General features: G+C 38.8%; 1 long non-coding RNA gene across 2 annotated transcripts in view; it reads left to right on the top strand.

The window, feature by feature from the left end:
* LOC116573500 overlaps window positions 1-23,282 on the top strand; it is a 33,430-nt gene extending 10,148 nt beyond the window's left edge. Inside the window, exon 4 of one of the 2 annotated variants that reach the window (XR_004278847.1) lies at window positions 21,142-23,282. This is a non-coding gene — a long non-coding RNA (uncharacterized LOC116573500). Of the gene's footprint in view, window positions 1-9,343; window positions 11,156-21,141 lie in introns of those variants that run through there. The other variant, XR_004278848.1, reaches the window with a different exon arrangement.
* The last annotated feature ends 1,157 nt before the right edge of the window (window positions 23,283-24,439 follow it).

The following is a 24,439-nucleotide window of genomic DNA, read 5'->3' as shown; positions in this document are numbered from 1 at the left end:
GACTTTACTTCTGTTGAATCATCAACCTGGAAGTTTTATCCAGGCAGAAACTTAGGCCAGTTAATCATACCCAGATGCAGAAGCAGCCAGGTATGGCAAAACTCTTTTTCTCTACAGTTCTTCCCCTCATCCCCCCAATTTTAGCCTTTCTCCAAATGTGGTTCTTGAATCACCTGCCTTAGAATCACTTGGGAATTTTTTTTTTTTTTTTTTTTTTTTGTGAAGAAGGTGGGGGAGGCAACAGAGAGAGAGGGAGAGAGAGAAACTTAAGCAGGCTCCATGCCCAGTGTGGAGCTCAGCACAGGGCTTGATCTCACAACCCTGAGATCATGACCTCAGCTGAAATCCAGAGTTGGATGCTTAACTGTCTGAGCCACCCAGGTGCCCTCTTGGGACACTTTTTACAAAGGCAGATTGCTGAATTTATTCAAGCTCAGCTGAGACACTCTCTTGGGGATAGGGCCCAGGAGTCTGCCTTCTAAAGGGCACCCTTGGTGACACTGAAGTTGGAGGATTACTGAACAGATGGATCCAGAAATCAGTGTTTGGAGAACTATGACCACTTGAGAACCATTGTAGAATTGAGAGAAGAACTGAAGCAATTCCTGTTAGGTTGAAGGCAGGGGCTACCAAATGATGGGCCCAGCCCCTTACAGGTGTGCAATTTAGACCCTAAACATGTAAAAATGTAAGAAACATGTAAGAAGACAAGAAATTACATGAGTAAGTATTTATATGGGTAGGCCTGATGGTAAATGCTGTAAGGTTTCATGAAATAGGTCATCAGTATAAAAAAGAAGGACCTCAGAAAGAGGTGATATGATTGAAAAGGAGGTAATATGGTCAGGGTTTGGGTGAATGGCTGGAGATTAAAAAAGTATTTTTAAAACTGGGGGCAATATGAGTAAATGTGAGGACATGGTAACAATACAGTGTTTAGAGGTGTTTGATGGAAAATTGGATGGGTGGGTTGGGGGTAAAGAATTTGTAATTTTATGTTGTTACTTCTTTTTTTTTTTTTAAGATTTTATTTATGATTTACTTGTGTGTGTGAGAGAGAGAGAGAGAGAGAGAACGCACTGGCAGGCAGAGTGGCAGGCAGAGGCAGAGAGAAAAGCAGGCTCTCTGCTAAGCAAGGAGCCTGATGCTGGACTCCATGCCAGCACTTTGGGAACATGACCTGAGCTGAAGGCAGCGGCTTAACTGACTGAGCCACGCAGGCATCCCTATGTTGTTACTTCTAAAAGGAGTCAAGAGAAAACCTGAGATGCTGGGTCTCAAGGCTGCATTGTGAAATCTTAGATAAAGATTTCTTGATCTGTCTAGAAGGTACCCAAGTCATTCTAGAACATGGTAGTTTCCTGGAACATTTGGCACTGGGTCTCTTCTTCCTGTCAAAGACTTTCACCCAGAAATATGTGGACCAGCTCTACTTTGGGAAGGTGATGATAAGCTGAACTAAAACTAAATGCAACTTTTGTGAGAAAACCAAAAACCTTGTACAAAGAGGAGAAAGAAGTAAAAAGGAGGGAAAACAAAAGCCTACTTTCTTTCACTTATATTTTTAACCTGGCCTCAAGAAGTCACTCCCTTGTTCTGGAAACCCAGGCGGTACCTCTACAGTAATCCACACACACTGCAGGATTCACCCACCATGCTTAGCTTCCCAAAATACTGCTGTTGACATGGGAACTGGCAGCCTCATTCATTTTCAATAAGACTAAAACATAGAATCACATTTTTTTTTTCTGGTTGCACTGAATTATTGAATTGGATTATTCTTGTTTTTCTTTTATTTATTTTATTATCTTTTAAAAAATATTTTCAATTTTTTCCCACGTTGTTTGTTTGTTTATTTATTTAACATATAATGTATTATTGGCTTCAGGAGTACAGGTCTGTGAGTCATCAGACTTACACACTTCACAGCACTCACCATAGCACCTACCCTCCCCAATGTCCATAACCCAATCACCCTCTCCCTAACCCTCTTCCCCGGGAAACCCTCAGTTTGTTTTGTGAGACTAAGGGTCTCTTACGGTTTGCCTCCCTTCCGATCCCATCTTGTTTCATTTTTTCCTTCCCTATCCCCCCAAACTCCCCACTTTGCCTCTCAAATACCTCATATCAGGGGGATCGTATGATAATTTTCTTTCTCTGATTGACTTATTTCGCTCAGCATAATTCCCTCTAGTTCTATCCCTGTCGTCGCAAATGACAAGATTTCATTTATTTCGATGGCTGCATAGTATTTCATTGTATATATATCTCACATCTTCTTTATCCATTCATCTGTTGATGGACACCTAGGTTCTTTTTCTAGTTTGGCTATTGTGGACATTGCTGCTATAAACATTCGGGTGCACATGCCCCTTCAGATCACTACATTTGTATCTTTAGGGTAAATACCCAGTAGTGTGATTGCTGGGTCATAGGGTAGCTCTATTTTCAACCTTCTGAGGAACCTCCAGGCTGTTTTCCAGAGTGGCTGCACCAGCTTGCATTCCTACCAACAGTGTAGGAGGGTTCCCCTTTCTCCGCATCCTTGCCAGCATCTGTCATTTTCTGACTTGTTAATTTTAGCCATTCTGACTAGTGTGAGGTGGTATCTCATTGTGGTTTTGATTTTTATTTCCCTTGATGCTGAGTGATGTGGAGCACTTTTCCATTTGTCTGTTGGCCATCTGGGTGTCTTCTTTGCAGGAATGTCTGTTCATGTCTTCTGCCCATTTCTTGATTGGATTCTTTGTTCTTTGGGTGTTGAGTTTGATAAGTTCTTTATAGATTTTAGATACTAGCCCTTTATCTGATATGTCATTTGCAAATATCTTCTCCCATTCTGTCAGTTGTCATTTGGTTTTATTGATTGTTTCCTTTGCTGTGCAAAAATTTTGATCTTGATGAAGTCCCAGTAGTTCATTTTTGCCCTTGCTTCCCTTGCCTTTGGCAATTTTTTTAGGAAGAAGTTGCTGCAGCTGAGGTTGAAGAGGTTGTTGCCTATGTTCTCCTCAAGGATTTTGATGGATTCCTGTCTCACATTGAGGTCTTTCATCTATTTTGAGTCTATTTTTGTGTGTGGGGTAAGGAAATGGTCCAGTATCATTTTTCAGCATGTGGCTGTCCAGTTTTCCCAACACTACTTGTTTAAGAGAATGTCTTTTTTCCATTGGACATTCTTGACTGCTTTGTCAAAGATTAGTTGACCATAGAGTTAAGGGTCCATTTTTGGGCTCCCTATTCTGTTTCATTGATCTATGTGCTGTTTTTGTGCCAGTACGACACTGTCTTGATGATGATAGTTTTGTAATATAGCTTGAAGTCTGGAATTGTGATGCTACCAACTTTGGCTTTCTTTTTCAACATTCCTCTGGCTATATGGGTTTTTTTTCTGGTTCCATATAAATTTCAGGAGTATTGTTCCATTTGTTTGAAAAAAAAAAAAGATGGTATTTTGATAGGGATTGCATTAAATGTGTAGATTGCTTTAGGTAGCATAGACATTTTCACAATATTTGTTCTTCCAATCCAGGAGCATGGAACATTTTTCCATTTCTTTGTGTCTTCCTCACTTTCTTTCCTGAGTACTTTATAGTTTTCTAAGTACAGATTCTTTGCATCTTTGGTTAGGTTTTTTCCCTAGGTATCTTATGGTTTTGGGTGCAGTTGTATACGGGACCAACTCCTTAATTTCTCCTTCTTCAGTCTTATTTTTGGTGTATAGAGATGCAACTGATTTCTGTGCATTATATCCTGACACTTTACTGAATTCCTGTGTATGTTCTAGCAGATTTGGAGTGGAGTCTTTTCGGTTTTTCACATAAAATATCATATCATTTGCAAAGAGTGATAGTTTGACTTCTTCTTTGCTGATTTGGATGCCTTTAATTTCTTTTTGTTGTCTGATTGCTGAGGGTAGGACTTCTAGTACTACGTTGAATAGCAGTGGTGATGATGGACATTCTTGATGTTTTCCTGACCTTAGTGGAAAAGCTCTCAGTTTTTCTCTACTGAGAATGATATTTACTCTGGATTTTTCATAGATGGCTCTGATGATATTGAGGTATGTACCCTCTATCCCTACATATTGAAGAGTTTTGATCAAGAAAGGATGCTGTACTTTGTCAAATGCTTTAAGCATCTATTGAGAGTGTCATATGGTTCTTGTTCTTTCTTTTATTAATGTATTGTATCACACTGATTGATTTGTGGATGTTGAACCAACCTTGCAGCGAGGAATAAATCCCACTTGGTCATGGTGACTAATCCTTTTAATGTACTGTTGGATCTTATTGGCTAGTATTTTGGTGAGAATTTTTGCATCTGTGTTCATCAAGGATATTGGTCTGTAATTCTCTTTTTTGATGGGGTGTTCGTCTGGTTTTGGGATCACGGTAATGCTGGCTTCATAAAATGAGTTTGGAAGTTTTCCTTCCATTTCTCTTTTTTGGGACAGTTTCAGAATAGATATTAATTCTTCCTTAAGTTTGGTAGAATTCCCCTGGGAAGCCGACTGGCCCTGGGCTCTTGTTTGTTGGGAGATTTTTTTTTTTAAGGTTTAATTTATGCATTTGACAGAGAGATCACAAGCATGCAGAGAGGCAGGCAGAGAGAGAGGAGGAAGCAGGCTCCCTGCTGAGCAGAGAGCCCGATGCGGGGCTCGATCCCAGGACCCTGAGATCATGACCTGAGCCAAAGGCAGACGCTTAATCCACTGAGCCACCCAGGTGCCCCTGTTGGGAGATTTTTGATGACTGTTTCAGTCTCCTTACTGGTTATGGTTATGGGTCTGTTCAGGTTTTCTATTTCTTCCTTGTTCAGTTTAGGTAGTTAATATGTCTCTGAGAATGCATCCATTTCTTCCAGATGGTCAAATTTGTTGGTGTATAGTTGCTCATAATATGCTCTTATAATTGCTTGTATTTCTTTGGTGTTGGTTGTGATCTCTCCTCTTTCATTCATGATTTTATTTATTTGGGTCCTTTCTTTTTTCTTTTTGATAAGTCTGTCCAGGTGTTTATCAATCTTATTAATTCTTTCAAAGAACCAGCTCCTAGTTTCATTGATTTGTTCTACTGTTTTTTTGGTTTCTATTTCATTGATTTCTGCTCTGATCGTTATTATTTCTCTCCTCCTGCTGGGTTTAGACTTTCTTTGCTGTTCTTTCTCCAGCTCCTTTAGGTGTAGGGTTAGGTTGTGTATTTGAGACCTTTCTTGTTTCTTGAGAAAGGCTAGTATCACTATAAATTTTCCTCTCAGGACTGCCTTTACTGTGTCCCATAGATTTTGAACAGTTGTGTTTTCATTATCATTTGTTTCCCTGAATTTTTTCTATTCTTCTTTAATTTCCTGATTGACCCATTCATTCTTTAGTAGGATGCTCTTTACCCTCCATGTACTTGGGTTCTTTCCAACTTTCCTCTTTGATTGAGTTTTAGCTTCAGAGCATTGTGGTCTGAAACTATGCAGGGAATGGTCCTAATCTTTTGGTTCTGGTTGAGACCTGTTTTGTGACCCAGGATGTGATCTATTCTGGAGAACATTCCATGTGCACTAGAGAAGAATGTGTATTCTGTTGCTTTGGGATGGAGTGTTCTGAAAAATCTGTGATGTCCCTCTGGTCCAGTGTGTCATTTAAGTTCTTTATTTCCTTGTTGATCTTTTGCTTGAATGATCTGTCCATTTCAGTGAGGGGGGGTGTTAATGTCACCTACTATTATTGTATTATTGTCAATGTGTTTCTTTGATTTTTTACTAATTAGTTTATATAGTGGGCTGCTCCCATGTTAGGGGCATAGATATTTAAAATAGTTAGATCTTCTTGTTGGACAGACCCTTTGAGTATGATATAGTGTTCTTCCTCATTTCTTATTATATCTGTGGCTTAAAATCTAATTGATCTGATATAAGGATTGCCACCCCGGATTTCTTTTGATGTCCATTAGCATGGCAAATTGTTTTTCACACCCTCATTTTCAATCTGGAGTTATTTTGGGGTCTAATATGAGTTTCTTGTAGACAGCATATTGATAGGTCTTATTTTTTTTAATCCATTCTGATACCCTGTGTCTTTTGATTAGGACATTTAGCCCATTTACATTCAGGGTAACTATTAAAAGATATGAATTTAGTGCCATTGTATTGTCTGTAAGGTGACTGTTACTGTATATTGTCTCTGTTCCTTTCTGGTATACTACTTTTAGGCTCTCTCTTTGCTTAGAGGAACCCTTTCAATATTTCCTTTAGGGCTGGTTTGGTGTTTACAAGTTCTTTTAGTTTTTGTTTGTCCTGGAAGCTTTCTAACTCTCCTTCTCTTTTCAGTGATAGCCTGGCTGAATATAGTATTCTTGGGTGCATGTTTTTCTCATTTAGTGCTCTGAATATATCATGCCAGTTCTTTCTGACCTGCCAGGTCTCTGTGGATAAGTCTGTTGCCAATCTAATATTTTAGCATTGTATGTCACAGATGGCTTGTCCTGGGCTGCTCTTAGGATTTTCTCTTTGTCACTAAGACTTGTAAGTTTTACTATTAGATGACAGGGTGTGGACCTATTTTTATTGATTTTGAGGGCAGTTATCTGTGCCTCCTGGATTTTGATGGTTGTTCCCTGTGCCATATTGGGGAAATTCTCTACAATAATTTGCTCCAATGTACCTTCTGCTCCTCTCAATCTCTCTTCTTTTTCTGGAATCCCAATTATTCTAATTTTGTTTCATCTTATGGTATCACTTATCTCTTGAATTCTCTCATGGTCCAGTAGTTGTTTATCTCTCTTTTGCTCAGCTTCTTTATTCTCTGTCATTTGGTCTTCTACATCACGAATTCTCTCTTCTGCCTCATTTATCCTAACAGTAAGAACCTCCATTTTTTATTGCACCTCATAAATAGCTTTTTTGATTTCATCTTGGTTAGATTTTAGTTCTTTCATTTCTCCAGACAGGGTTTCTCTAATATCGTCCATGCCTTTTTCAAGCCCAGCTAGCACCTTGAGAATTGTCATTCTGAACTCCAGATCTGACATATTACCAATGTCCATATTGATTAGGTCCCTAGTCTTTGGTACTGCCTCTTGTTCCTTTTTTTTTTTTTTTTTGTGGTGAGTTTTTCTTCTTTGTCATTTTATTCAGATAAGAATATATGAAAGGGAGAGTAAAATACTAAAAGGGTGGCAAAGACCCCAGAAAAATGTATTTTAACCAAATCAGTAGCGACCCAAAACCAGGGGGAGAAGAAAAGGGGTAAAAAGAAGTTTAAAAAAATTAAAAAAATATATACATATATTAGACTGATGAATAGAACAGAGCCACCTACTTGATTTTGGGTGTATTTTGGTCTCTTAGAAGAAACTACCTCCCAAAAATTTTTAAAGAAAGAAAAACATATATATACAAAATAAGGGTAAACACTATGAAGGGATTAAATATGACTGTAAGGATGAAAATTGAAAAAAAATTCTAAAAAAAGGAATTGATAAGATGAGTTGGTTGGAAAAGAAAGAAAAAGAAAGTGGCAAGAATTTGCTCAGTCTGAAGACTAGAACAAAGCCCTGTGCCAGATTTAGGGTATATTTTGATGTATAAGATGAAATTGTAGCCCAGAATTTTTTAGAAGAATAAGCACTATATGTATACAGAAAATAAAGTTATATACAATGAAGGGTAAAATATGACTATGATAATGAAGGTTTTAAAATATTTTTTTAAGGAAAGATATTGTTAAGATAAACTAGTTAAAAAACATTAAAAGATGAAAGAGGAAAAGTTAGAAAAATTAGAATAAGGAAAAAATAAAATAAAAAATTTAATTAACTTTGCAAGATTAAAGAATCATGGGGAGAAAGCCATGAATTCCATGCTTTGGTTTCCCCTCCTCTAGAATTCCACTGTTCTTCTTGATCATTGAACTTGGTCTTGGCTGGATGTTCTTGCTGATCTTCTGGGGGAGGGGTCTGTTGTAGTGATTCTCAAATGTCTTTGTCCAAGGTAGAATTGTGGCACCCTTGCCAGGCGCTGGGATAAGTAATCACCTCCCTGACCACTTCTGTAGAGTTCTGGAGGATGGGAATGAAAATGGAAGCCTCCCAATCCCAGGTCTTGAGGAGCTGAGAGCTCAGGGCCCCACTTCTCAGTGTGCCCTTGGAGAAAAGTGCTCAGTCCCTTCTGTCTCCCTGGTCTCTGGCTGTGCTCGAGCTTACCCAGTCTGTGAGAAAGTGTCTCTCTCTGTGGCACACGTCCCATTTGGAGTCTCCAGACCCAGTAGATTCCTGCCTCCAGAGAAGGAAGGTGAGTCTCCCTGATCTGCCACTTGTGGGGTCCTTGCTTAAAGAGCAGTGGTCTGACTGTGCCATGGATCACAGTTTAAGGTAATCCTGAGATGAGAGCTCACTCCTTGGTTCCGTCTCTGTAGTCAGCTTCCCTGCTCTGATACCTGCAAGCTCTGTATACTCAGACACCCCCAATCCTTTTGAGACCCCGCAGGACCTGAGACCACACTGTCCCCATGAGGGCTCCACCCCCATTTAGCCTTTGGACCAATGCTCCTCAGTGGAGCAGACTTTTCAAAGTTTGAATTTTGTGCTGCGTTGCTCCATTGCTTGCTGGGAGCTGGCTCCTCCCCCCATGGTCTATCTTCCCGTCACTTTGGATTGACTTCTCTGCACATCCTACCTTTCAGAAAGTGGTCAATTTTCTGTTTCTAGAATTGTTATTCTTCTTCTCATTGACCTCCTGTTGGGTTTGTAGGTGTTCCAAACAGTTTGATAACTATCAATTGAACTGCTGTGATCTGATATCATCTCAGTGTGCTACGCCTCCACCATCTTGACTCCTCTCCTAGATTATTCTTATGTTAAATCCCAGATCACTTGGAAAATCTGTACAATACTAGCTTAATGTTTTTTCTCTCTCACCATCTTGGAGCATTAGAGACATAAACCTTGTCCTTTCTCTTTCCATTTCCTAGCAAAGATAATATCATTCATTTATACTACTCAGGGATGGCACTAGATGGTAAGCTAGGATCATAGAAGGTATGGGTAGAGAAACCCATTTAGCCTCTAAAGAATTTTCTTGGTATTCTCAGTATACGATGTCCAAAGCAATTGAAAGCACATGCTATATGGGAGAGTCACCTGGTGGCTGGCTGTCTTGTAGCAGGGATAAATATACCACTGCTAGTGGAAGGCATGAAAGCAGCTGTCTCAGGTATGGGTGAGAGAATTGTGCTTGGTTCTAGATTTACACCCAAACTGTAACTCAGGAAATTCATCTGTGTGTTAAGAATGGTGACAATTTATTTTTTTTTTTCTTTTAGCTGCCTAATTTTCATTTCTTTTTCTTTTGGTAGAGAATAGTCCCATTTTCCTCTGGAGGTCCCCAGCTCCCTACCCTCAGAGAGTGTGTTTTGGATGAATCTGATCACTTCCTACTCCAAAGGAAGGCATCTGACTTCAGGTCTGAACCAATCAGCACACTCCAATCCCTTGGCCACAAAAAAACTGGATACTGTGATAGTCATAGAACCAATGTGAACCAACAAAAACTAGAACTTGACTGAGTTGATCAGGAGAGAGACATGTGTCTCTTTTCTCCTGGAATAAAGAGACTCTGCCTGAAACTTCTGTAGCCATCTTGCCATGATGAGACGAGAAAGGGTAAACACACAGAAAGGAGGCTTCCGGAGTGAAGCCACCTGGGATGATAACCATGACCCTTGGACTTTTTATTTTCACGAGAAAATGAAGTCTTATTATGCTCAAAGCATTTATGGTTGGGTTGCATGCTGAATTTTTTTTTTAAGTCAAGGGCATTTTCTTCTTCTGATGCTAATCAGCCATGTTAGAAATACTACCTCTTTGTTTTATATTGATTCTCAGTGGATCAATATAATCACACTTTAGTTCTAAGCTCTTTTAAGCTCTCTCAAATTCTTTTCTAGCTAATGTGCTAATAATAAACACTTAGAGACATGAGCAAAGCTGCTCATTTAAAGAACCTCACAGTTAAATCTCATCATAAATCAAGGCATCTTCTTGTAAATTGTTAGCCACTCTAACTTAAGGGCTTTGTAGATTCTGTTTTTCATCTATTCAGGCAGGCACCACTCCTAAGACTTATTCATGTTTGATCTTTGGCTGGTGTTTCTCCTGATCTCCCAGCCATTGATTTCCCACTAATGGAGGTATGGAATGGTACTCACTTAGTGAAACATACAACATTAATTTCCCTAATCTTCAGGGTTCCTCATAGAATTACACCCTTTGTATGTCATTTTGCTCTTTCATGTCAAACCATGTCACAGAGGCTTTATGTTTGTGAATCTTAAGGCTCTGGCCATAAGCCAGATTATAAAATGGGAATAAAATAAATGCTCACAATGATAACATCATTTTTCCCTCTGGTATTATTGCCTCTTGAAGTTTGTGTCACAGAAGCCCATGGGGGATAAAAGAATATAAACAGAATTGGGTAAGTCATGTTTTATGCTTCAGAGGGGACCAGCCACAATAAATTGCAGAATGTCCTCAGAATTTGGCAAACTGGTCACAAGTGACTTGTCCAAGAGCAATTTCAGTGGTGTGACGGAGGCTTGACTGCAAAGGATTGAGAATGTGGGGGATGTCAAAGTGGGCGGCTCATGAAGTTTTGTTGGTGGAAGGAGGAAGGTAGGAGCTCACTAGAGAAGGGTGTAAAATATCTGGAAAGAAATTTCTTTGTTTCAAATTTCTAAATAGGAGTAGCTTGGACTTATTTCTTGGCTAAGGGTAAAAAAAGATACTTTGAGAATATGGGGATTGTGAGGCTGAGAAAGAAAACATGAGAGGACTTTTGACAGGCAAGGTAAGGGAGAATGACAGAGGAAGCCTCCACGACATGATGGACAAGGATAAATCACTCTGAGATTTGTGTTGAATAGGCTCAAGAGGTCAGAAGAGGACTAGAAGGTCCTGAACATGTGGAACCCAGTGATAACTCAGAGGCAGGCAGCCATCAAAGGGCTTGGTGGTACATAAAGAGCACAAGGAATAAAAGATACACAATTTAGACTTCATCAAATTTAAGAACTTTTGTGTAGCGAAGGGCATTAACAAGAAAGTGAAAAAAACTTCCCAAGAATGGTAGAAAATATTTAGAGATCATGTATCTCGTAAGGGTCTAATCTTCCAATTATATAAAAAACTTTGACAACTCAACAACAAAAGGACAAAGAACCCAATTAGAAAATGGGCAAAAACTTAAATAAATGTACTCTAAAGAAGATATACAAATACAATTTCTGGAATGTTTAGGGACTTGGAATAGGAGACAGGCTTTAGCTTATGTTTATTTTTTTGGATCAAATAAAAAGCCTGAAATGGTGTCTTCAGATGGCTCTGTCTTTTTTTAGCTCAGACCCCTTTGTAAGAATGCTAATTTCCTCAAGGTTTGTCTTTAGAATGACCTGACTGCTTTCTATCAAGTACCTTGTGTATGGTTTTTTATTTTTTATTTTTTTAATATTTTGGTTGTTTCCCCCACTGGTGGAAAGAAGTTCCCATCTTTTTATTATGATACAATGTCTTCAGTGTCTTCATCAACCAGCTCCTTTAGAATGGGGTTCCTAAGGGATATACTTTAAAATAAACTGGAGATAACAGAAAAGAAATAGATATGTAATGAATTATAAACACAAATGAGTTACATAAAATATTTACCTGTAGGGAAATGGAGTTTGATTACTATCTGAACATAAGGAAGTAAGTTTAGCTCACCACTCCAGATTTCCTTCAGCAGGCCACAATTTCACATTTTTATTGAAAGGTCCTATCACTGAGAGTGGATAAGAACCTACATGTTTGGTTTTGTTTTTTTCCTACTTGTCTCTATTGTGTTGTTTTCTATATATAATCTTCTAAATGTGGTGGTAAGAGTTACTTGGCACTAAGAATCTCTTGGAGCTTATATCTACAGTGTTCACAGTTTTCACCACTGGCTTGCATGTTTAGGAATAATGACAGAAATCCTATAGAATTTTTTTGGAGCTTAGATGAAGCAGTGCATGGAAAACGCATAGCCAGGATTGAATCAAGTTAGCCATGAGGCCATGTATGAAGGAGCACATCATACAGCTAGTGAAGGTCCCACCCTGACTGCCTAGTATCTCTGTGTCAGTTTGTGTTAGTTCCTTACACTCTGGATCTCCTATGTCGCTGAATGAAGACTGCCTGACCCAGACTGCCAGCACTTCCCTCCTAGGTCTGTAATCATGGGCATGTTACTTAACTTATCTATGTCTGTCTCCTCTTTTGTAAAAGGGAGATAATAGTGCTTAGTTCCTAGGACTCTTGTGAAAATTATAAAGAAAAATACATGTAAAGTGCTTAGAAAAATGCCTGGCTTATGCTAAATATTTAAAGTACTAAAATTAGTTCCAAGTTTGTGGGTTTGCAAAATTCTCTAATTGTAATTTCTCCAGAATGTCAGGGTTGAACCATATTCCACATGATTTAATGCCGGCGCAGGAGAAACCACCATCTTTCAGACACTAGGCTCCATGAGATTTGCTCTCTGTTTTGGATTAAAAGCTCTTATTTTCCCTTGGTCACTTTTGAGAGATGCAGGGATGGGAACTATATGGAATATGAGAGGATATTCTTCCTTCCTATGCCCATGACGTCATCACTAATCAACCTCAGTATTCTCCCCAGTTGACCCCAGGCCATACTTTGGAATTCCTTTCAACAGAGAGCCTGGACAGCACTTCATTATGAGTTAGCTTCATTCATGAGTTAGCTCATGGCAGGGAACCTATTTGCCATCTCTGTTTTAGAAACCCAGTATAATACTACCAGCGCCCTGTAGGAAGGAAATTGAGTGGAAGAGGGGGCTAAGGCAGTCAGGAACCTCTTCCAAAGAAGACTGATGGATGTCTTCCAAAGAAGACAAAGAATGACTGATGTTTCCTGTAGCATCTGCTAAGTCATTCCCCATCCTGAACGCTCATTCTTCATTACCCCAGTATGATGATTTGCAAGAACATAAGGTGAGCTAATTTTGGAAGTTTGTCAGTGCAAAATCTCAAATAATAAAATATCCAGATTTATACAAGAGATGCTGTAAAAATGACAGTATTATTTATCTGTGCAACTGCATTGGGAGATAAGGGGTGAATGTTGCAGAGAATGTCAGCTGGCAGTTTGCTTCATGTTTGGGGAAATATTCTTATACTCATTATTTCTGTTGTGGGAAGACTGATAAACCTAAATGCAGAAATGATAGAAGAGATGTATCTATTGAAACATGATTTGCTTTTTATAAAAGCACTGTAGTCTGGTTCACAATATTTGTACATGACTTTGATTTGGAAATTTCTTAACCAAATTACAAATAGAATGCTTTAAGGGGTGAAATCAAAGTATGGGATGTATGATGGAAGAGTGTTTGGCTAATGACTGTTGGCACATGGTTTTGGACATTGTCCTTCCCCCATTTCCAGTTAGTCTTTTCTGTGTCTAGCACTGCCACGTTGGCCCCCATTTTGCTTGACTGATGTATAAATGGGGACATTTGTGGGAGGATGTGGAGAAAAGGAACTCTTGTATATTGTTGGTGGAAATGTATATTGGAGCAGCCACTATGAAAAACAGTATGAAGTTTCCTCAAAAAAATTAAAAAAAAAAAAGAGCTATCATATGACTTGACAATTCCACTTCTGGATATTTATTTGAAAGAAACAAAAACACTAACTTGATGAGATATATGCACCTCCCCCTGTGTACTGCAGCATTATTTATGACAGCTAAAACATGGAAGCAATCAGTGTGCCTACCAATGGATGAATGGAGAATAAATATATATCTTATATATATATGTGTGTGTGTGTGTGTATATATACTTATATCATTCTTTATGTGATCTATGTATATATATATAGGGAATATTACTCTGCCACAAAAAAGGATAAAATCTTGTCATTTGCAGTAACATGGATGAAACTTGAGGCCATTATGCTAAGAGAAATAAGTCAGACAGAAAAAGACAAATATTATATGATCTCATTTATTTGTGGAGTCTAAAACAAACAAACAAACAAACAAACAGACAGACAGACAGAAAGACAAAAAAAGAAAACTGAATTCATAAATGCAGGGACTGATATAGAGAACAGAGGCAGGGGATGGATGAAATACATGAAGGTGGCCAAAAGGTACAAACTTCTACTTGTAAAATAAATAAGCTATGAGGATGTAAAATACAGCACACTGACTATATTTAATGATGCTCTTTTGTGTATTTGAAAGTTGCTAAAAGAACAGATCTCAAAAGTTTTCATCACAGGAAAAAAATTGTAACTATGTGGTGATGGATGTTAACAAGACTTATGATGGTGATCATTTTGCAGTATATGCAAATATCATTATATTGTCCACCTGAAACCAACATAATGTTTTATGTCAATTATATCTCAATAAAATGCCAAACAAGTCAAGGCATGTTACCATAGCATCTGATTTGGGTGCTAGCATCTGGGGTGTGATTTTCCTCTTAGACTGGCATGACAAGCCAGCACCTCAAACTTTCTATGCCACAGTCAAGAGGGGCATGGGATGATCAAGTGCTTTTTCCTGGCTAGTTTCCACAATCCATTTCACTTCCAGATTATGCCTCTTTTTCCATAACCCTGTAAGGGTTATGACTAACCCTTACAACAGCATCAAGATAGGTGTTATTATTTCTCTTTTACTGATGGGAATATGGAAGCTCACATGGGCCTACCACTAAATAATGCATAAGAGGTGGAGTTGGAATTGTAACTTCAGATGGTCTGGCTCAGCCTAAAGCCCAGTCAATCTTGGGTCATTTGCTTCCTTATGCCCAGTGAAGCTGAAAGTAGGTTTGCTTTTTTTCTACCCCAGGGAAACTTGTTCCCTTAGCCTAGTGCTAGGGACTCCAGTTTATACCCTCTGCTGTATTTGTGGATTTCAATGGAGTATGTTAAACTGGGATGGGTTGGTTCAGCCCCGTGATGTTCTGGAGAACGTGTGCTTAGATGCTTTGATTCATGAAAGGAAAAGGGAGAACGACCAAGGTAATACTGCCAAATGATGCAACAATGGATGAGTTCATGCAAAAGGCAAGTAACGTCCAGCTCCCCAGACATACCCTTGACTTTGAGAAGGACTAAGACAAGCAGCCTTGGTGTAACATTCCTTCCCAGCTTCCACTTACTTCTGTCCCTGGGCTGCAAATTGGTTTTCCATGCTGCCTCTTCCTTGTCCTTCTTCCTTCACGTCTGTAGATATGTATGTTAGCCTGGCTTCACTGGACACCCCGCTGTCAGGCAAGGACGATGAATGAGACATGCACAGGGTCTAGGTCTTCTTGCTGCCAGCATGTTCCTGCCTGTCACACCTCGGCCATTCACTCTTGTTCTTAGTGTTCTCGCAGGCTCCTTCTTCCTCAAGCAATTTGGTCAGAAGAAAAAGGAAAATACCCATTCCAGTTTGTGTCTTCCTCCAAATCACATATCGTATAATCTGTGAAGAGAAGAGATATTGTGATTTCACTGGAGGAAGCTTCTTCTCAAGTGAGAATCTTTCTGAGAAGACATTTTATCACTTTTTCTGAGGTCCCACCTGGTGAGAAGTAGCCCTGCTGCCAGCCTATCATCTTCTCATTGCATGGCCCAGACCCCAGCAGATAGTAAGGATGGCTGGTCCCCATTTTTTCGGCACAAGAGCCATTCACATTTTGCTATCTCCTTTGTGTTTACTCTCCTCTGGACTCTTGAATTGGTCCAGATGGCTCCTGTGTCTATGGCTTTCCTCAGGGATGTATTCTGGCCAAACATAAAGAGCTTTGGTAGGTCCCTCTAAGTCCTTTCCATATTTTGATGCACACTTGAGGGAAGAACTGACCATTAACAGGGACCCCACCATTGTTTCCTCAATCTTTCCCATTTTGGTGATTTCCAAAAAATTTCCTTAACTAAGCCTATGGGGGAATTCTCAGCTCAGTCCAGAATACAATTTAAAAAAAAAAAAAAAAAAAAAGCCCTACCTACAAAAAAGCTTTTTACTAGGAAATTTATTTATGTTTTTTATGGTTCCTGAAGCTCTTTTTTAATTACTGCCTACAGAAGATCTGTCATGAATGATAAAGGATCATTCTCCTTATTAACTTAAATTTACTTCCCTTCCACCCAATATATTAACCTTTATTACTATAAGTTATAGCTGTTAGAAACTGGAACTAAAGATTAAAGTTTACTTCCATTTAAGATATAAAAGCAGGCAAGTCACTGTTCTCAGTAGAGGGTAGGATGAAGAATAGAAAATATGTCATTTGGTGGGTACATAAAAAATGCATTATATTCCTTTTAGAAGATAATTATCTAGGAGTCATTTGCCTAGTTCAGTTAGAAGTTTCTTTCTGAGGTGTAAAATGAGTAGAAAAAAAAGAAGAAAGAGAGGAAGATGGATTGGCTGACAGATGGACTAATTAAGTAATGAAGAAGCAGAAGACATGAGAGGATTATAGACCAGGAAGACAGCAGCTCTCTTGAAAGCAGCAGGATGTGAAATGTCTCCTAAAAAAGAAATAATAAAGCAGATGGTTTGAGTTAAATAAATGATGTTTGGTTATTGAAAAGTGCATTCTTCCTAGTTTCTAACACACTTGAATGTCTCTCTATAAGAAAAATGGAACAATGCTCATTTTGGATGCTTAATGATAAATATTAGTCTTTTACTGCGTTATGTGTTGTTTAGAGATCTCGAAGTCCTTTCTCAGCTTGCAAGTTCTCCTTCGGGGTGGGTAAAGGCATAACTTCGTTTTATCAGTTGAATAATTAAAGTCAACAGAACTGCCTCTCAAAAAATGATGTAAGCAAAGACACTGCTTGTTGGTAATTTCTCCAGGTCTTCTGTTGGAGGGCTCAGGCTCCTGACTTGTGGTTCCACATCTTGTTCCTTCCATCCTTCTCCATTCTGTGTTAATCAGGATTGTGTTAGTTATTAGTATCAAAAACCTAAATCAAACTAATTTAATCTAAACATGTATGTGAGCAAATAAACCCGAGAAGCCCAACTCTTGCCTTCAGGTGTCCTAACAACATCTTTGGGTCTGTCTCTGATTCTATGCTGGGAATGTTTTAATTTTATTAAATTCAATTCTTGTGGAATTTCCAGACTGTAAACCTCCCAGTAGCTCATAAAATCATGAAAATAAGTAACCATGTGAGCCTTGCTTGGGTTATTCTCTGCCAAACTCTTTCTCTTGTCAATTACAAACTGATCTCCAGAGCTATAGCCCTAAATTGTCCTTAGAATTTACAATCCCCCAGAAGGGTTGTCAGTCTCTAGGAAGTATTCTGTTTGGCTCATTGATGTATATTCTCACTCATTTCTCAGATATGCATGGTGAGCCCCTTTACTGGTTGATATATCTGATTTACACAAAGAAGAGAAGTGAGGTTTTCCATTAGGGAGGAACAGATCAAAAGTATAATACATGCTTTCAGTTCTCACATTTAAGTCTTTAATCCATTTTGAGTTTATTTTTGTGTATGGTGCTAAAAGGTGGTCCAGTTTCATTCTTTGCATGTAGCTGTCCAGTTTTCCTAGCACCATTTATTAAAGAGACTGTCTTTTCCCCATTGTATAATCTTGCCCCTTTTGTCGTAGATTTAATATTGATCATATAATGATGGGTTTATTTCTGGGCTCCCTATTCTGTTCCATTTATTTATGTGTCTATTTTTGTGGCAATACCATACTGTTTTGATTACTACAGCTTTGTAGTGTATCTTGAAATCTGGAATTATAATATCTCCAGCTTTGTTCTTCTTTCTCAAGATTGTCTTTGTTATGCAGTCTTTGTGGTTCTATAAAAATTTTAGTATTATTTGTTCTGGTTTTGTGAAGAATGCTGTTGGTTTCTGGAAGAAAACTCAGGTAGGAATTTCACTGACATTGACCATAGCAACATTTTTCTAGATATCTTTCCTGAGGTAAGGGAAACAAAAGCAAAAAGAAACTATTGTTACTACACCAAATAAAAAGCTTTTGTACAGCAAAGGAAACCATCAACAAAACAAAAAGACAACCTACTGAATGGGAGAAGTTATTTGCAAATGATATATTTGAAAGAGAGTTAATATAAAAATATATAAAGACCTATACAACTGAATACCAAGAAAACAAACAATCCAATTAAAAAAATGGGCAGAAGAACCATACAGACATTTTGCCAAAGAAGACATACAGATGGTCAACAGGTATATGGAAAAATGCTCAACATCACTAGTCATCAGGGAAATGCAAATCACATCCACAAAAATATATCACCTTTTACCTGTTAGAATGGCTAAAATAAAAATTAAAAAAAAAAAAAACCACAAGAAATAAGTGTTGGAAGGATGTGGAGATTCCTTTTTCTCTCCATACGCTTTTGGTGGGAATGTAAATTAGTACAGCCTCTGTGGAAAGCAATATGGTGATTCCTCAAAAAATTAAAAATAGAAATGCCATATGATTCAAAAATTCCATTATTGGGTATTTACTCAAAGAAAATGAAAACAATATTTCAAAAATATATATGTACCACTAGTTTATTATAGCATTATTTACAGTAGCCAGGAGATGGAAGCAAACTAGTTGTTTTGATAAACACATGGATAAGAAAGATGTAAAAGAGTTATAGATAAATTTATATATCATATTTATCATATGCATATACTATAAATGTGCGATACATATATCACATATATAAAAATGGACTATTACACAGTCATAAAAAGGATCAGATTGCACCATTTGAGAATACAGATGAACCTGGAGGGTATTATGTTAATGAAATAGGTCAGACTGAGAAAGACAAAAATACTATATCAATCTGAAACAACAACAAGAACAAATGTATAAACAAATAAAAAGCAGAATCAGAGCTATAAATACAGAGAAAAAAACTGATGGCTGCCAGAAGGGAGGGGGTTGAAGGGAGTGGGGGATACAGACTTCCAGTTATGGAATTAATAAATCATGCGAATAAAAAAGACACAGCATAGAAGTAAGTCAATGATGTTGTAACAGTGATGATTGGGACCATGGCTGATACAAAAAAGACACAGCATAGAAGTAAGTCAATGATGTTGTAACAGTGATGATTGGGACCATGGCTGATACACCTGTGGTGAACATAGCATAATGTATGTACTTGTTGAATTACTATATTGTACACCTGAAATTAATGTAACATTGTGTGTCAATTATAGTCAAACAATATTAAAAAGCTTAACAGGTGCCAACTATACATTCTATTCTGTAGACAGTCTCCACAGATTAGACATCTTGGTTCCCATCTCATCTTCCTAACAACCATGTCTGATACAAGTGCTAAGTGGAGAATTTGCAAAGTGGATGCTTCTGTTTCCTCTATTAACTGCCTGTTCTTATGCTGTTCTCCTGCCCCCAAAGCCCACCCATCCACTTGCCTTTAGTCCTACCCTTTTACTGACTTCCTCTTAAACTCCCATTGCAGTTTACATCACCCAGCTTGGTGCTTAATAGTGGGCCATCCTGTGGTCTTTTTCTCAAATGTCCTGTGTGTTAGCTCCAGTTTCCTGGCCAGACTGTAAAGTCCCATAAGGAGTGCCCCCAGCTTCACATCCTGCCCATCCCCCATTGGCACATGGTGCACACTCAGTACTGGGACTGGATGTTCAGGATTGTACAGAGTCCGTACCTATTGTCTAGTTTAGTCATTTGTAAAATGGAGATAATAATGACACCTACATAGAGCTCTATGAAAGATAAGATGATACCTCTGAGGTGCTCACACATAGCAAGTCTGTAATAACTAATGAACACATGTATGTGCATATACACACACATATGTGTAATTTATATGATACATTTCCTAAAGACAGAGTACATGCCTTATCTTTATTCTTTCTTGTAATGCCAGAGGTAGCATACCATAGGCATTCAATATGAGTCTGTAACCATCCAATTTTATTTTATTTTATTTATTTATTTTTTAAAGATTTTATTTATTTATTTGACAGAGAGAGATCACAAGTAGATGGAGAGGCAGGCAGAGAGAGAGAGAGAGGGAAGCAGGCTCCCTGCTGAGCAGAGACCTGATGCAGGACTCAATTCCAGGACCCTGAGATCATGACCTGAGCCGAAGGCAGCGGCTTAATCCACTGAGCCACCCAGGCGCCCGACCATCCGATTTTAATACTCAGATTCTAGTTTTGGCATCCTTCACATAAAGTCATGTTTATTAAAACAACTGCTGCTGTCAATATACTCTTGCAGAATATCTTTCCTCAAATGGAGACTGGGTCACAGGGAAACATCTGAAAGCACAAAACACCAACATAAGTAAGAAGCTGAGCACATGCAAATTCTTTTCAGAAGTCCTCCTTGTGCTTCTGGTCTATGAAGTCTTTATACACTAGCACAAAGAAAGGGTAGGAGCGGGGAAAGGGAGCGGTGGGGTGTCTAGATTCCTCTGGTAACTCTCTGATGGATAATTCTTTCTCCCTTCTGGATGGTGCTTGGAGAAATGACCACCTTCAGTTTTGTTAAACAAACACAATGAAAGCTAATATGTCTCATTTTGCTTTTAGTTTTCAAACTAAGGACATTGGCACACAGCTAATTAGGCTTTTAGTTATAGATAACTCTGGTTATGAATTTTCATGCTTTTATAAGCCGCTGGGACATTCACAGTCTGGAATTTTCTAAGAATGAATTTAACAAAATAAAAACGTTTCTGGCATAGATGAGGAGGACAGAGCCAGTAGCTTCTTAATGAGAAAGATTTTTTAAAACAATGAGCATCTATGGAAAACACTAAGATTGAAAAGTGAAGATTGAAACAAATGTTATTATTCACAGTCTCTGGGTATAATCTCCTTGGATGAGGGTGAGACATCCTGGGTTGGTTTTAATGAGATCTGAAGAGATGTATGAGTCAGAGAATAGAAAATCAAGTCCCTCCAGGATCCCTGGATCTTATGAGAGGCCTCAGAAATGTACCACAATTGATTGCTCCTTGATAAATATCATTGATTGGCTTTGAATCAGACCGAACTGACTTTGACACCTGGTTCTACCATCTCGTAGCTTCTAAGATCCAGTTTTCCCATCTATACAGGTCTGGGTAACAGTGGTGCTCATCATTGACTATCTGAGCCATAAATGAGAAGGCATATGAACAACATTCTGCACAATTCTGACAGCGAGTCGGCACTCACTACTGGTGATGATGGCAACCCCAGATACTGCATCTGAATCCTTCTCCTTCTTCGCAACTATAAATCACACCACCCATTTGTTATTTTATCATGTTCTAGTCTACCTTGCACTTACATTTTCATGTATTAATATTACCTTATATTATTATTTACAGAATACTCTCAAATGTTAATTTGTCTGATCCTAAAGCAGTAATAAGGTAGGTAAGGCAAGCCCTATTATTCTTCTGAGATGAAGAAAATAAAGAACTAAGACTTAGAGAAGGCAAGTGACTTCTTAATTTTACATATTTAAAGTAGTCAGAGGGGCCACAATGAGAGTTCAGACCATCAACCACAGTGCTTGTCATTTGTCTGTTTTAGAAACAGAAGAATCTGTCCATGGTTAATTTTAAGAAGTCAATTGCTAAAAAAAAGTTTGGAAATCATGAGAATGAATTCTATCGAAAGTCTCCTGACCACTAGCACCCACAGCTTCTGCGGCCAAGGCTGGAGAGAGACCTGTGGGTTTTGCTGGAGTTGAAAGTTGCCTTATCCAGTCCTGCAGTTCTGGCCTTAAAATTAACAACATCCCCACACTCCAGTAATGGAGGAAACCAAGAAATTACATAATAATGTACCAGGGGAGAGGAGATTGCTTTCTGATCCTCCAGGCATTTGTTTTATGTACTGACACAAGAACATTTGATTATTCCCTTAGCAGTCTTACGGAGAATGGCTATAAATGCCAATTTGCATCAGGAAATTACCTGGCCGTACTCTAACTGTGGAACAAGTTCCATGAAATTTTGGCATGCCTTGCATGTATTTTGTATCACGGAAATGCACCACACCTTTGGTGGTCACTCTTTTGGGTCTTGGTCTCAGGAAGAAACTCAGGTCAAAATTAATGAGTTGCAGTCTGTCCTCAAAGTCACAGATTACTCCCAAAACTGTGTGCTAAAATTTCTTGGCAGACATAAACAGCAGTAAATAATTTTTTTTATAAGAGGAAAAATATCCTAGAAGAAAAAATTCCTAAAACTTAGTGGAGGAGTGGCTAAGGGAAAGCATGCAATGGGTCTTCTTACAGTGATAAGCATGGGTTCCCTTCGTTTGTTATGTCAGAAACGGAGTCATGTTGAGACAGATCTTTGCTTATCAATGCTTTCTAAAATTTGATTATTCAACAATTATTTATTGAGTACTTGCCCTGTGCCTTGTTCTGTGCTAGATACTCTGCACAAATTATCTTGAGATCTTTAGTCACCCTACGTATGATGCAGTTATTTTGGGTGGCTCAGATGTGTTCTTCCACGAGACAATTGCTTTGAGATATCACAACATTTTTCTTCGTTTATTGATTTACTTGTGAACTATCCAAATGCAAAATGCAACTCAAAATGCAAAATAATTTGGAATCAGTATAGTATGGCAAAAAGAGGACACACAGGGCACAGTCTGCCTCCAGGTTGCTGACTGTCTTGCTGGTAGATGTCATCACTTACCAATGCTGAGACTGTTGCCTATTTCTACTGCTGAGAGTGTCTGCTCATATGCTTCTGTTCTGTCCTTCAATGGTGAACTTACCTTATGGTGTTCTTCATTTAAAGAATTTTTTTCACACTGTATATAGATATTCAACTAAATGAAGCATTTGGGACTCTAAACTCATTCATTTGAAAATGTTTTTGCATGATCTGAGACTACTTCACCTTTGACTTGTTTATCTATCCAGGCATTCAACAACAAATCCTGGACACCTACCTCTGTGGTATGTGGGGTAAATAAGAGTGATAAGACACTGAGAGAGGGAGTTCTTGACCTTATAAACCTTGCAGTCTACGGGGAAGACCAATAAATCAATAGGCATTAGTCAAACAGTATGCTAAGTACTTGGATGGGCTAAGCATGAGATTCTTTGCAGGACTCGGATGGGGTGCCTCAGGGAGGTCATCCAATAGTTTCCCCCAAACACCCTCCTTTGCATATAATATGTTCAGGGAAGCCTGTATCAGACACACTTGGAATGTTAAAATACAGATTCCAAGATCCAAATGAACCTCTGTGGTTAGGGCAGAGTAATCTGCATTCTTTTTTTTTTTTTTTAAAGATTTTATTTATTTATTTGACAGACAGAGATCATAAGTAGGCAGAGAGAGGAGAGGAATCAGGCTCCCTGCTGAGCAGAGAGCCCCATATGGGGTTTGATCCCAGGACCCTGGGATCATGACCTGAGCCAAGGACAGAGGCTCAACCCACTGAGTCACCCAGGCACCCCCTGGAGTAATCTGCATTTTAACAAAGTACCCCTAGGTGAGTCTTACACCCCTTGAAGTGTGAGAACCACGATTTAGATTGATTGACTAGTTAAATGCTTGTTCCTTCTTCAACATCTGTGTAATAATCAGAAATCTGCATCAGAATATAACAGGGGAGTCTTGTCTTAGAGATAGTCGATTCAAATGTAAATCAACTTTTTTTTTTTTTTTAAAGTATTGTTAGTCACAAATTGCCTGCAACCCACACCTTAATTGGTCAACAAAGAGAAAGTTGTGTTTTCTGGTGGTTAAAGTCCAGATTCTGGGGCAGGGCTTTTTCTCACCAACTGTGCAGCTTTGTACAAGTTACCTGTGCCTTAGTTTTGTCATTAGGAAAACACGTCGATAAAAAGATTCCTACCATATAGACTTGCTGTGAGGACTACATAAATTTATATGTAAGGGCCTATTCAGCCAGAGCAGCCCCACCCCCGTTGAACTGCCATTTTGTTGTAAAACTTAAATTGACCTTGACCCCCAGGGGGACAAATTGACCTTCCCCCAGGGGAACTTATTTAAAAGCAAGTCCGGGAAACCAGTCCCAGGTAACAAAGTCCAAATACAAGGGTGGGTTGGGCCAGGTGGAGGTATTCAATCAGTGGGGGCACATACTGTCTCCTAGCTACCAAGGAGTATGGGCCCCGCCCTTTGGGCACCTTTTGGGCACCAATTCTGAACTAGGTGATAGGCTGGTTCAAATGTCTACTAGGGTAAATTGTAATTCAATTGGTCACCTAGCATCACTGGGGAGTTTCCTGTGTGTGTTACAATCTCATTGGCCACCTGTGTGTGGCCAGGCCCAACCACATGGCCTTTGCTCTATAAAACTTAGTCTGGAAAGCAGGGAGAGGTCGTCCTCTCTGTAGGGGCGGCCCCGACCGGTGTGTTTGACGGTGGG

The sequence above is a fragment of the Mustela erminea genome, chromosome 14, assembly GCF_009829155.1.
Source record: "Mustela erminea isolate mMusErm1 chromosome 14, mMusErm1.Pri, whole genome shotgun sequence".
Lineage (NCBI taxonomy): Eukaryota > Metazoa > Chordata > Mammalia > Carnivora > Mustelidae > Mustela > Mustela erminea.
This window is presented reverse-complemented; position numbering and strand designations above follow the sequence as displayed.